Source organism: Rattus rattus, chromosome 18 (assembly GCF_011064425.1).
Source record: "Rattus rattus isolate New Zealand chromosome 18, Rrattus_CSIRO_v1, whole genome shotgun sequence".
NCBI lineage: Eukaryota > Metazoa > Chordata > Mammalia > Rodentia > Muridae > Rattus > Rattus rattus.
This window is the reverse complement of record NC_046171.1, coordinates 221,827-236,603: the sequence shown is the minus strand read 5'-3', so window position 1 is coordinate 236,603 and position 14,777 is coordinate 221,827. Positions and strand designations below refer to the sequence as shown.

The following is a 14,777-nucleotide window of genomic DNA, read 5'->3' as shown; positions in this document are numbered from 1 at the left end:
AGGTTTATATTTAATGCTGTAAAATTCTATAAATCCTTGTTAATTGCTTTGTATCTTTATAACTGTCATTACAGTATCACACAGGACAGTCTTACTGCCCTAACATTCCTTATGCTCCACCCCCCCTTCCAGTCACTGCTAACTACTGATCTATTTTCCGGCTCATTTTGCTTATTCCAGTGTTATATTGCGGGAGTCACACAAAACGGAACTTTCCCAAACTGCCTTCTTCCCCTGTGGTACCTATTGACTTGTGAATCATCTGTGTCTTCGTAGCTAGTCAGCTCATGTCTTTTTATTGCAAATAAAATTCTATGACTGGACCCCACCTGCTTACCCACTTACCCATCAAGAGATACCATTAACACTTGTGTATAGGTCTTTGTGAGAATGTATCTCAGTTGGGGGTATTCCAGGTAGCAAAATGGTGGGGTGCTATGGTCAGAGCATGTTTACTTTGTACGGAGCTGTCCAGCTATCTTTCAGTGGTCCCACGTCTGTCTCACTTCCCGCCGATTAGAGTTGGTGTTGCTCAGTATGCCTCCCAGGGTTTGTCTTTGTATTTTAGTTCTTGTAGGTATAAGCTTATAGCTTGTTGTTTTAGTGTGCCGCTTCCTGACTTTGCTGGGTTTTTATCTGGAGGACCAGTTTTGAAAACTGATTCTCTTGGGCCTCTCTTCCCCCAGATGATTTGCCTCTGAGTCTCCTCCTGCCAGTGTTCTGTGGTCAGTTAGCTTAATTTGCTCTTGATGCCTACGATAATTATGATTACACATTTCTAGTGAGCTCGCTTCTGCTGTGTAATTTATTTGCATGCTATTGAACCTTTGCAGTACATATAGGTCAGGAGAATTTAGGGGGTGAATGTCTAGACTCTCCCAGATCGTATCATGCTACTATTGTTCTGACATTGAACTTGGCCTCCTTTGATCTTTTACAGCAAAGCCCCGTTGGCTGGTGCCTTGGTCTTTCTTTCCGTATCTCTAGCATTGGCTTGTAGCCTGCCTCTACAGCTTGCTGACCATGTGTCCCTTTAGTTTGGTTGGGGCTCCATCCAAGCTGGGCCGAGCCTTTGACCTTGCTTATGGCTTCCCCCTGCCAAGTTTGCCCTTCAGAAGACTGTATGCCCACTTCTGTCCACATGTCAGCAGAACCTTGCCTTTTGCATAGTTCTGCTTTACCTGGGAGGAGGCCATGTTTGGTTTTGCACCTTACAAAGGTGGAGGTTTCCATCTAACCTTTTATCAAAGCTATCTACGAGCCTGACTTCTCTCCTTGCAGTGTGTGACTCCCTGAAAATGTGCCTGCACCCCTGACTCCCTGCTTGCTCTGCCGCCTTTCAGGAGAGTCCCGCCTGCATGGCTTGAGCTGGGAGTGTGCAGTGGGTAGGACTCTAGTGTCCCCCCACCTCCACTCTGTCATCTCAAACAGGCCCCCGGGGCCTTATTTCCACAGCAGCGCCATCTCTGGTAGTGGAGATGAAAAGCACAGTGGCATGTGACTGTCAGCTGCACTGCGTTCTCCGTGGACACATGATTGGACACACTTTTGTCCCAAGTAGATCCTTGTGCTGGAGAGGGATCCTATTTGTAAATCTGCTCCCACAGCTCCTCTCAGGACTTTTGCCAATGAAGTGCTCTGTTAGCTGTTTTGTGATGCTGTCGTTGTTACTTTTCCTGTTGCCATGATAAAGTATTCAGACAATAGGACTGGGGAGATAGCTCAGTGGTAAGAGCTCTGGCTGCACTTCGAGAGAATGAGGGCTTGAGTCCCAGCCACCCACATGGCAGCCCATAACTGCCTGTCACTCCCGTCATGTATCTGTTACCCTCTTCTGGCCTCTATGGGCACAAGGCACATCCGTGGTGTATAGACACATACATGGACAAAGCATTCGTAAGAAAGTACTTGGCAAAAGCAGTTTAAGGAAGAGTTAGTTTTGGCTCATGCTTCAAAACCACAGTCTACCGTGGCGGGGAGCTTGGTGGTCATGGTAGCGGGAACTTGGAGTCAGGAAGCAGAGGGTGAGGCAGACTATGCTCAGCCAGCCTTCTCCTCTTTTGTGGTGTCCAGAGGCGAAGCCGAAAGAACAGTGCCGCCCATTTTTAGGGCCAGCCCTCCCACCTCAGAATAATCAAGACAATCCCAGTCGTGGTCGGAGGCTAACCTTCCCCAGGTACTCTCTTATGTGTCTAGAGGCTCGTCACTGTAGATTGCGTTGACAAACACCACCAAGCATTGCAGTTGTAATTAAAAAAAAATAACCACACCTTGGTAAAGTAACTTACTGGCAGGAAGAGTTATTTTAGATAGTGCTTTGTCTGAAGGCACGCACTTTGTGATGCTAGTCTTGGCTGTCAATTTCACACACTTGGGAAGAGGGACCCTCAGTTCAAGAATTTCTTCCATCGGATTGGCCTATGGGCATACTGTGGGTATGATGTAGAAGGACCCAGCCAAATGTGGGTAGGGTCATCCCTGTGTCTTAGTTAGGGTTTTACTGCTGTGACACCATGACCAAGGCAACTCTTATAAGGACAGCATTTAACTGGGGCTGGCTTACAGGGTCAGAGGTCCAGTCCATTATCATCAAGGTAGCAACATGGCAGCATCCACGCAGGCATGGTGCAGGAGGAGCTGAGAGTTCTACATCTTCATCTGAAGGCTGCTAGCAGAATACTGACTTCCGGACAGCTAGGATGAGGGTCTTAAAGCCCACACCCACAGTGACACACCTACTCCAACAAGGCCACGCCCATTCCAACAGGGCCACACCTTCTAATAGTGCCACTCCCTGGGCCGAGCATATACAAACCATCACACCCTGGCAGGTGGGCAAGCAGGCCTCGGCTGTTTAAGAGGGCAGATGACCAGGAGCCTAGGAGCAAGCCCGTCAGTAACACTTCTCTGGGGTTTCTGCTTCAGTCCCTGCTTGACCTCCCACTGGAACTTCGGTCAGTGATGGACCATGACCTACAAGAATAAACCAAATAAATCCTTTCCTTCCCCAAGTTGCTTTTGTTCAGTGTTTTATTACCATAACAGAAAGCAAAGTGGAGCATAGTCTGTCATATGGTGTCGGGACATTCTGCTGGGACTCCTCATATCTAAGCAGATTAGGAAATAGGAGGGCAGGAAATGGGGCTAGGATGTAATTATTAAGGCCCACCCTCTTAGAGTTCCACTCATCACAGCTAGGCCTCACCTTCTAAAAGTTCTACTTTTCCTTCAAATGCTACCAGCTCGGGACCAAATATTGAAATATGTAAGCTTGTAGGAAACTCTCTCTCTCTGTGTGTGTGTGTGTGTGTGTATTTATAATTGGGTTCTTATACCTCTTCCTCCTTTTCCACCTTTATTCCTCTCCAGTCCCTCAACATTAGGTAGGAGAGAGAGATTAGAGGGAAAAGGGGATTCCTGGGACAAATCCAATCTTCATCATCAGAATATCCAGCAATCCAGAGAATGCAGCAGCTGAGGAAGCAGCAGCTCTCTTGGGTTCTCCCATTTATACCCTCTCCAGAGTTCCCAGAATTAAACGATCTGCAGCTGGCAAAAATCACATTCCTGCTAGTGCACGAGGCAAATCGTAATCACCTGCTGTGAAGCAGCCTCTCATCCCACGTCTGGGATTAAAACAAACATTCACATAACATAATTGTTTTTTTTTTTTTTTAAAAAGAAATCAAAATTCTCACTACAGCGAATATTTTAGATCCAAGCTATAACTAGAGCAAACTAGACCTTCCTTGCTCAGTGTCAGATTTCAGTCTTTTCTTTGTCAGCTCAGAGGAAGTCTGCTACCTGACTGCAAGAATGTCACATGTACAGGGCCACTTGGTCAGACGTTGCTTGCTTTTGCTTTGGTGACTAGGGGCATGCTGAGTGTTTCTTGTCCCTGTGAGGGTGGTGGCCTGTGCACACACTCCCTGATGAACTTTCCCAGAGTTTTTCTTTCTTTAGCAATAATTGTACTCTCATCTCCCACTCAGAAAGCTCTTGGCTCTTTGGGGAGGAAAAGTGGTTAAAACAAACTACCCAGACATTCACTAGCCTAGGCCTTCAACAGTATGGCCGTCAGTGTTACTGTCTTCTACTTCTAGACCAGTGGTCCTCAATCTTCCTAAAGCTGTGACCCTGTCATACGGTCCCTCATGTTGTGCTGGTCCCCTGGCCATAAAATTATTTCATTGCTACTTCATAACTGTAATTGTGCTACTGTTGTGAATCATAATGGAAATATCTGATATGTAGGATATATATGACCCCCAAAGCAATTGTGACCAACAGGTTCACACCTGGTTCACACCCAAGGTTCTACGCCTTGTTCTATTGGAAGGTCTTCAAGGCAAATGACATGCATGGCGCTGTCCCTTCCTATGGTAACAGTGTCCCTTCCTATGGTAACAGTTTCTTCTTCTTGAATACCCCGAAAGCCCAATTTGAAGCTTCTTTATAGTAAACTAACTTTTTCCAAGTAGAAACAGTATATGTTAAGAACATGATAAAAATATAATATGATAAGCATAGTCTGTTGTCCCTATGCGGTATTATATACTCTGTGTGATTGTTTGTGCTGTCGTCTTATGTGAATGGCAGTACAGCGGGCTTGTTTATATCAGCGTCACAACACACGAGTAAGGAGTGTGCTATGGCATGAAAGTGGTTGCTTTACCACTGGGAAACAGGAAGTTTTCAGTTCTTTCATAATTTATTTTGTACTGTACTTCTCAGGTTGACCTTGAAATTCTAGGCTCAAGCAATTCCCTCCTGGCTCAGCTCCGTTATACTCTGATGGGGCTGCTGTGGTCTGTAACCGACTGAAGCCCTGTTCAGTGCTCTATCACTGTATCTGTTAACTAAACCCCAGCTATTCCGAATGCTTACATACAAACGTGGTGATAATCCTCATAGACGTGAATTGACTGACTTGGAAACATTGATAAAAATGCAATCACGTGAGCTTTGTGTTCCGTTTAGAGTAATAGGTAGATCACGTGCACACATAAAAATAATATTGAAGGGTTTAGTGGCACACCGAAAGTTCAGTCATGTGGTCATATACAAAACCTGTAGCCTATAGAAAATATATAATCCCTTGAAATATATGAAACATTAAAAAACAAATCTATCTTATATTTGCTCATTAAGTAAATCTCAAATTCAGACCATATTCTTTGACCAAAAAGTCAAGTGAGAGATGATAGTGAAATCCCAGAAAAGGAAAGCCTATGTGTTTGACATTTGAAAAAAAATTAAAGATCATCCAAATTGCATAAGTCATAGTGGAATTATCTAGTACCAACTGATCAACAGGGTAAATAAATAAGACTTACAGAAAACGTAGTACTCAGAATCAAATTGATGTCTTTAAAATTCTGCATTTTAAAAAGATAAAGTTGAAAGTTCATGTTTCCAAGTAAAAAAGCTAACAGAAAATAGAAAAAGGAAGGTCAAGGACAGAAGTTAAGAGTGGGAATATATACATCACTTCAACAGTGTAGGGATGAGTATGTTATGCTTCGCTCTGTCACTGAGCTGTCCCTGGGTCATAGGCCTGAGTTCTCAGTTCTGTACCCCAGGCTGCCCTTGAAGTTGAAACCCTCTTACCTCTACCCCTGCCTCCCGAGTGCTGGCCTTGTGTGTGGGGGGTTAGGGTAAGTATGGGACTGTACACTTCCACTCCTGTGACACTGCTTACAGTTTGGATGGTAAGCCTGGAGTTTTGGATGGATGCCACTTTGCCATGCTGAATCATCCTCCACATGTACTTCCGGATTTAATCTGCTAGTGCTTTGCTGTGATTTGTCTCAGGCTCTATGTTTGTCTCAGGTTTCTGTGATTTTTTTTAAAAATGTTTTTGGTGTCAGAATATTGCTGGCCTCATAAAATGACATAGACTAGAAGAGGATGATCTATCCTTATGTTCTTTGGAAGAGTTGAGGAAGAACTGGTGTTCCTTTAAAAAAAAATAAACACTTGGGAGAATTTACCAAAAAGCCACTTGGGGAAAGTTTTTGTTTGTTTTGTTTTTTACAGAATTATTTATTTTATTTATGAGTCCACTCTAGCTGTCTTCAGACACACCAGAAGAGGGCATCGGACCCCATTATGGATGGTTGTGAGCCACCATGTGGTTGCTGGGATTTGAACTCAGGACCTCTGGAAGAGCAGTCAGTGCTCTAACCACTGAGCCACCTCTCCAGCCCCTGAAAGTTTTTTTTCTTTTCCTAATTCAATCTCTTTACTTGTTTTCAAGTTTGTTTATATTTTCTAGGGTTAGGTTTTTTGTTGTTTGTTTTTGTTTTTCGTTTATGTTTATAGGAATTTATTAATTTCATCTATTTTGTTGATTTAAATTATTCTGTTTCCTTATTCTTTTTTATCTTTGTACATTTAGTAGTAATGTCTTTTATTTCTTGATTTTAGTGGTTTTAGTTTTTCTTTTTTCTTTAGTTTTGTTTTGTTTGCAAGGCACTGACTTTTGGTCTTGTTTTTCTGTTCGTTCGCATATTTTATCCTAATATTTATTGTTGCTTATGATTGAATGGGGTTGAAGTTTCTCTCCTTTTCTAGCTTTTGGAGGGAGGTAGATGCTTCGCTTACTGAGTGCTATTCTTCCTTGTCAAATGTAGGTGGTTTTGCTGAGGTGAACTCCTGCCCTGCCTTCTGGTAGCTGCTGCCTCCTGACCCTGAGCTCTCGGCGAACCTGGGAAGGGGATGAGAATAGGGTAAGTTACAAACACCTTCTTACCATGTGCTGTTCTTAACCACCATCTAGTTGTTGTTCTTGAATAAAGGACTCTTGGATTCCTCCAACCTTTTATTTCCAGAGTTCTTAAGCAGGTGATTGGGGAGAATTTTACTTTGTTTACGTGGAAGAGAGGGTGCTGAGAGCGATTATTATATGGAAGAGAGGGTCCTGAAAGTGATCATTTCCTTCCATTCCCATCCATTAACGACTAGAGTTAAGAATTAACAAAAATAATATGATTACTATAAGGTGTTTTATCGGAATGAATCACATGGGCTTATAAATATCACAAGGAAGCGAGTTGTATAGTTTGTTAGTAAATTTTGGGAAAGAATGTAGTATAGAACTGCAGACTACAATGTCAAACACTCTAAGGAGCTGAGGAGGTCAAGCCTGTGTAGATGTGGAGAGCCCACTACTGTCAGAACTTCTAGAGAGGCCGGAGCCACGCTCCTCTAAGGGAGGCTAGGCTATCAGTTGGTGTGCCGGGCATCCATGTTTGAAGTGTGGAGACCAGTGGTGTTTGTAGCGTTTCTAGCTGAGCATTCACAATGGGTCCGGGCCTGTAGTTGATGCTGAAGAAAGGGGTCTGCAGGGGAAGGCTCCAGTTATCCGTCCATCATAGCTGAGGGAGGGAGCAGCTAGAGTTGCTGTATATAGCATCAGGAATTGAGAAACCCCAAGAAGATCTGTAGTCTCAAAGCAGAGAATATGACCAAATCCTTTGTTCCTAACCATGACACCACATCTGGGAGTTAAAAAGGGCCAGATTTATAAGGTAGAACTTAGCACAGGTCAGAGTTCATTCAGTCAGAGGAGACGGTGGCCTGTAAGGGGCAAGTGATGAGCAGACACAGCACCCACAGTTTGCCAAGAGAGTGCTGAGGAGAGGCAAAGGTTTTTAATATCCAAGCGTCCTGGAACACTCACTGTTTGTACTTTAAGACTCAATAAGTTAAGTGTACATACTAGCTTAAAATATGTGTCACTGTTAGTGAATTATACATTGGCAGTGGCGGCAAGCAAAAAATGGAGTGATCACGAGATTGATGGCTGAATTTAGATCTTTGGAGATGCTGGCATACATCACCTTGCAACTACCCTTGTAGGACCATAGTAGACCCTCCTGCTGCCTTCTGTAGTTTTGATACAGAGATAATTTCAGAGGCCCAGAGGTTGTTTCTCAGATCTTTAGAGAGCGGGATGCACGTGTTAGACCAGCTAGCTGGTGAGCCAGACTATGTAGTTGCATACTCTACACAATTGAGACCTCGAGTCGGGTCTGAGCTATGAGAGTTCAAACAGAGGATTCTTATACTCTTGCATGTGGGGAAAACCGAAATGCGGCCAGAGCTTCCTTTATGTGGAAGCTTTGCGGTAGCTTCAGACATTTGAGGGCGTCTTGTTTCCTGGTACCCATCCCCTTCAGCTGGTGGAGAGTGGGCATAGTATTAGAGTCTGAACCCATGGGCTCAGCGCATCCGTGAGTGTTACTGGAGACTACTTTTGTTGAGAATTGGGCACAGATCCTTATAGATGGAGGCCACAGTGATGTTTATCCTCGCTCCTGTGTTACTATGATCAGGTTCGTTTAAGAAATAATTCTAGTTTGAAAGTCCCTGGATTTCTCGTCTACAGTGTACTCTGCTACATTGCTGGACCTTTGGTGCAGCTGTCTTTAACTCCTCACATGCCTCGTCAGTTCCATCCAGCCATGCGTACCCTAGTCAGATGTTGAGCCCATATTTCACAATATGAGCATAGCTACCTGCCAGCTCAGAGTGAGGCTGACCCTACCATTCAGACACGGAGCCTGTGCACACGCATGGCTCGCCCACCGTCTCACTCACCATTGTCCCAGATTTGTAATACTTGGGCTTTGGCCATAAAACGCAGAGCCTGAGAATATCATCTCAGGTCCCAGGATGGCTGTAAAATCAGGTTTCCAGAGGACTCAGTGTTCATGCATATGAGAAACTTTAAAAACCATTTATGGACTTCGAAATTTCCCCCCTTCTGAAATTACCTTTAGGATGAAGTCAGAGAAATACTAAATTTATGTACAGAAAATACTCATGATAGTGTTAACTTGCTTACCAGATGGAAGCAATCTAATAGCCCCACATAATAAGAGGATTTTAAGTGGATGAGCGACTGCATTGCTAAAGCACAATGGGATATTAGGTAGCAATTAGTGTTCTTAGAACTGACTCATGACATGAAGATATACACCCAGTACACTGGCACATGCGGAAGATGTGTAAAAAATAGTGACTACAATGTAAAGTTACCCATGTGTCTGTATGTATGGTGCACGTGCAGGAAGGTATCATCTTTAGGGCCCAGGAAGGTACAGCTGAAGCTTTCTGATGTCTCTGTGGGAGGTTGGATCAATGCTACTCAGTTTCTCACATTTCTGAATTTTCTAAGTTTTCCTCAATGGGCACATGCCACTTTTATGTTTACAGGAGAAAGACCATATATTTTTATTGCTAGAGAATAACTTTGTAACTATTACCTTGGTCTTTTAGTCCTTATAGACATGTTTTTGTTTCAAGACAGGTATAAGCATGGAAAACTTCCTAGAAGAAAATGTGCCTCTGTCAGCACTTCTGTGTGGGAATTGGGGGTATTTCTTGTGCATTCCTTAATTCCCAAGGCTTCTACACATAGGACAGGCACACATCCTCCAATGGCCTGTGCTTATGGAGAGCAGGGTGTGAGTGCATGGCCTGCTGTCTGTGCAGGGTCTGCTGTACAGAGAGCCAGCGGTTGCAGACCGGGGCACAGCTGATTTCTCTGACCCTGATTGCCACCTGGTAGGTTGTCTGGAAAATCCAGCAGATGTATTTTTAGGCAATGCTGGTGAGTGGGCAGAAAGACCGAGTCTGGCAATGAAAGTGACCCACTCAGAAAGCTAGGACAGTACTAGCAAGGAAGTTTAAAATTTTAACCTAAGTCCACATGCTGACACCAAATCAAAAACCCCTTTATAAATTATTGGAGGCTTATGATCAATAAAATCCACCCATCTAATTAAAAAATTGAAATGAGTATATACACCTACCTAATGTATGATCTATTGGATCTAATAGGAAAAGAAAACAACAACAAAAACCCTTCCTCCCTAGATGTAGGCAAGGCACTGAACTTCCCCATGGAGGAATTTTTCGGGCCTGGATATCTGCATGGAGGGACGGGCCATAGCTCTTTGAGGTCTGCGTCCTCCACCTCCACAGATGCGTCATGGCCACACATTGTCCTCACGATGCTATTTTCTGAGTTGGAGGAGTAAACAAGCTCATCGCCAACTATTTCCTTCCCGTTCCGTTCCTCCGAGACCTAGAGTGCTAATTATTTAGAAATGGTAATTGTACCAGTGAATCTGTGGTGGGAATTGAGTCGGAACACCATCGCCTGTCCTCCCCCGGTAGGAACCCTTTTAAACCTCAGCTCGTCCTCCCCCTGAACCTTGTCAGCACTGCAGAACTCGGTTCTGCTTTTGGAGGCGTGGTAATGAGATACTCTGCCCCTAGATCTGCAGGAGTCAAGGTCGCCCTCCCTGTGTCTGCTTGGTTTGGGGGAGTTCTTTATTGCGAGCCAGGAAGATCTCAGCGGCTGCAGATATATTTAGCAAAAATGGTACCCGTGAGTGCCTAAGTGCCACATTGCCAGATGTGTCCATCCATAGACCAGTTCATCTAGTCCCAAGTCGTCAAGGTGGCCTTTGGAGTGCTGGGCTAAAACTGCCCATAGGCAGTTCACAAGTACTGCCCTTACTGTGCTGGTCTATCCTTGGCCATGTGCTGCTCGCTCATTCCTTCCTAATGGGAAAGGCCCCAGAAGACCATACTGCCTCAGAGGGAGCCTCAGTCCTACCCTGCCATGACATAAACACAAAGCCCATGACGACATTAGCTGTGTCACTGAAAATGTGCAAAACCAAAGGTGCGTTAGATGTCCTACTGGTGTGGTGTGGTAGAGTGGGGGGCCAGAGACCAGAGTGGGGGACATCTGGTGTTAGGTTGGAACTTCAAACAATCCCCTTTGTTAGCAGGTTGCTGTCTGTTTTGCGCTGGTGAGACATAGAGGACACAGCTATATCTAGAGGTGTCTACTCTTGGTGCTTGGGCTGGTTGGAATAGTGCAGTATGCTGGAAACTGTATGCCCCAAAGTAGGAAACTTATACATACGACTGTCTGTGCCACCCTCAAGTGCCCTGAAGGTGTAGCACTTTCCTTTTGCCTTATTACTTTCTGTTTTAGAAATATTATCCTAATGAAAAACGTTTCTGTTGGAGTGAGTGGCTTCACGTCAGTCAGTGCTGAGGTGTGTGAACACACCCACCAGTGCAATGTATATGTAAATGCATTGTATATGGATGTGTGTGTGTGTGTGTGTATGTATATATGTATATGTAAATACAGTGTATATGTAAACCCATGCCTGGCTCAGCTTGTGCCACCTGGTTGCCCTTAGCACAGGTGTCACCTGGGTATCTGCAGGTGGAGCACCTGCATCTGGACAGAGAACATCTGATCAGATCCTTGTGTTCTGATTATGTTTTTTCTTCTTTCATTTAATAGAATTATCTGGTGCTAGATACAGTGGCTCCTCCTCTCATTTGAAAAGTTGATTTCATTCTGTCACTTTTTTTTTTTTTAAACCATCAAATGTGGAGGCATGTACTTTCTGGGACTCCCTACAAACCCCCACCCCCAACCAACCCCGTTTCCTTCAATATGCTGTCCTCCAGGGATAGGGCCTGACCTGTGTGTTGGTCCCCTCTTGCTGCCTGAAGCCTGTGTATGTGCTCCCAGCAAGCATCTGCTGAGAGCCATTCCCCAGGACCTGGGCCATTGCCCGTGATATGACGCAAGGCTGAGGTCTTTGGTACTGTCCAGCCCTCTTCTTCTGGTGCTGAGAGAGAGAAAACCAAAGTTACTGGAAAGGTCAGCAGCTCATACTGGACAGAGTACAAGATAAGCTGTCCAAGAATGACTGGGGCAGTGCTTAAAGGACAGTCGTGGGGCACTTTTCTGACGAGCCGATGGCTCAGTTAGGTGACTGGAAGGAGCCAGGTGTGTGGCTCCGGGGCAGAAGTACCTGAGGTGCGGGGAGGGGTCCAGGTGACCCAGGCTGAGCCAGGCTGTCTTACTGGCTTGGGTTTACATATACACTCCAGCGCTGACGAGGAGCCACTCACCCACAGCGGAAGGTTTCATCAGGATGCTGTTTCCAAACAGAGATTAATGATGAGGCAAAAGGAAAAGGGAAAGTGCTAAACCTTCGGTGCGCTTGTGGATGGCACAGTCATGGTATCGTCCTTGAGTTCTTCTCTATAGCTTTCTTACTTTGGGGCATACAGTTTTGTGGCACACTGGGGTATTCTACCTAGCGCGTGCTCCAAGAGTCCACTTCTCTGAAGTGAAAAGGCAGCTGGGGCTGTGGCAGAGAAGAGGTAAGACATGGTCAGGCAAGCTGGGACGGGGGGGATTGCTGAGAAGGCTCTGCTGTCAGCCCCCAGTGCAGAAGCATACGCATGAGTCTGCATTCCCGTTTCAAAAGCCTGTTGACTGCAGGGAAGACAGGGAGGAGCGTGCTTAGTGCCCAGGCTGCACCAGTCTACGATGCCTAGGTGATAAGGCAGAGAAGATGCTGAGAGATGTGTGCAGAGGCTTGAACGATATGGAGCGTGGCTCAGGGAGGCTGGGTGACAATGGCTCGTACGTATCCCAAGTTCTCCCTGTGTACCAGGGGCATCAAGAGAATTCTAACCCCTTCATAAATACAACCCCCTTACATCTGGAAAGGTTTGCTTCTCCAAAACCTGTTTTCTTCCCCTGATGTGAATGTTGTCATTTCGTTATTTTTTAATTATTATTTATTTAATGTGTATGAGTACACCATAGCTGTCTTCAGACACACCAGAAGAGGGCATCAGATCTCATTACAGATGGTTGTGAGCCACCATGTGGCTGCTGGGAATTGAACTCAGGACCTCTGGAAGAGCAGTCAGTGCTCTTAACCGCTGAGCCACCTCCCCAGCCTGTCATTTTGTCTTTTGATTGGTGTTAATACCGCGTATCTTTCCCTATCATTTGTCAACCTGTGTGCATGTTTATATTTAAAGACTTTTTTTTATAAAAAGCACTCAGTATGGTGCGTGCGTGCGTGCGTGCGTGCGTGCGTGCGTGCGTGCGTGCGTGCGTGTGTGTGTGTGTGTGTGTGTGTGTGTTGGGGGATGTGGTAGGGATTGAACCCAGGTCTTTGTGTGTTCTAGGCAAGTGCTCTATTACTCAGCTACTTGCCACCCCCACAGTCATTTTTTAACTGAGTTTTTAAACCTATGCAGTTTAATCGGGATGGTCAGATCATTTGTGTTTAATATGACCGTATAACTTGATCTTTTTGCTATGACTTTTCTACTCTCAAGTTTTATTAGATCTCTTTTCCAATTTTGGGTTCATTTTAGTTTATTGGCCAATTTGATCACCTTTACTATCTTATTAGCTATGTCTTTTTTTTTTTTTTTGAGAAAGATAACTTAGGGGTTGATTATTGACGCCATTTGTAATATTCATCTCCAGTTCACCACATTTCACTTTAATGCACTATTAGTCCACACATAGTATGAGCTTTTTCAGTAATTTATTTCCTTCTCACTACTCTCTAGGTTATAATTATCATACACCTTTTCTTCTATATTATTATAAGGCAGTAGTATTATTTTTGCTTTAAATGGTCTATTATCTTTGAAGACAAAGAGACATGTCTTTATATTAATGTCTTTTCTGTTTCTGATTTCTTTTTCAAAATCTGGAATTCCTTCTGGCATTTTTCTTTTGTGTTTTGGGCTTCTTTTAATATTGTTTGTAGCTCAGACATATTGGATTGGGAATTAGTTTAGCTTTTGTTTGTTGGAAAAACTCGTAATTTTACTTTCATATCTGAAAGCCATTGTCACCCTGGCCATTGACAGTTTTCTCTTCACTGGTCAGGGATAGCGTTCCATTTGCTTCTGGGTTGCATTTTCTTTCTAGAACATCTTCCATCTACCATGTCTGTGTCCATCCTTTTGTACATAATGTTTTTTACTTTGAAATAAAATTTATTGTTTATATATATTAAAAGTATACAGTGGCATTTATGGGATATATACGAATGGCATTAAGGCTACTCTATGGTTTTTATTTTTGTGGCAGCTTGAAAAAATACACTGTTCACGTTTATTTGTGAGCATGTGTATATATGCACATATATGTGCACATGTGTGTCAATGCACATGTGTGATGGTGTTGATGTGGAGGCCAGAGGACAGCTTGTGGGAGTTGATTCTCTCTCACTGTGTGGGTCCAGGGATTGCCCTCGGGTCACCAGGCTTGGTGACAAGCACTCTCTCTTGCAGCGTCAGCTCACCAGCCCTCTGGAAGCTTTTAAGATTTTCCTTTTAGGTAATTGATTATGATGCACATTGGTTTAATTTTCTTTATGTTTTCTTTTGGATCTGTGCATTTGCTCATAATTTTTAGCCAAATCTTTAAAATGCTTTGGGCATTTTTTTGGTCTTATACTGCTCTTTGCATCTCTAGTTGAAACATGCCTCTAGTTTTGGAAAGAGAGTCTTGATATCTTTCCTTCATTTTACAAAGTTTGGACCTAAGCAGCTTGTTCTATTTCTGCCCCTTCCTTCTTCGGTGCTGTCTAATATGATGCTAACCTCATCTGGCCTCTTTATCATTTCATCCCTCGACACATGTGTCTCCTTAGCATTTCAGACACCATAATTTTTTTTTTAACAAAAATGCAATGTTTCCATTATGGTCACTCTACTGTCTTCATGTATTAACCATTTCTGTATAATTTCTCAATATTTTTTTATTAAATACATTCCGAGGTGTATTTTTTAAAAGAAAGTACATATTGTTTAATTTTATTTAGTTGGGCTATATATAATTAAGACCTAAAACATTAATAAACAGTAGCCACTGTATAAGTCAATGACTGGCTACTTGTATGAAA

The 14,777-nt window shown here is 43.8% G+C and overlaps 1 protein-coding gene across 9 annotated transcripts in view; it reads left to right on the top strand.

Moving 5' to 3' along the window:
• Pcbp3 (poly(rC) binding protein 3) overlaps nucleotides 1-14,777 on the top strand; it is a 199,232-nt gene that overhangs the window by 54,147 nt on the left and 130,308 nt on the right. For all 9 annotated transcript variants that reach the window (XM_032888395.1, XM_032888393.1, XM_032888394.1 and 6 more), the window contains exon 2: nucleotides 6,636-6,731. The gene's annotated coding sequence lies outside the window, so the exon portion shown is untranslated. The remainder of the gene's footprint in view (nucleotides 1-6,635; nucleotides 6,732-14,777) is intronic.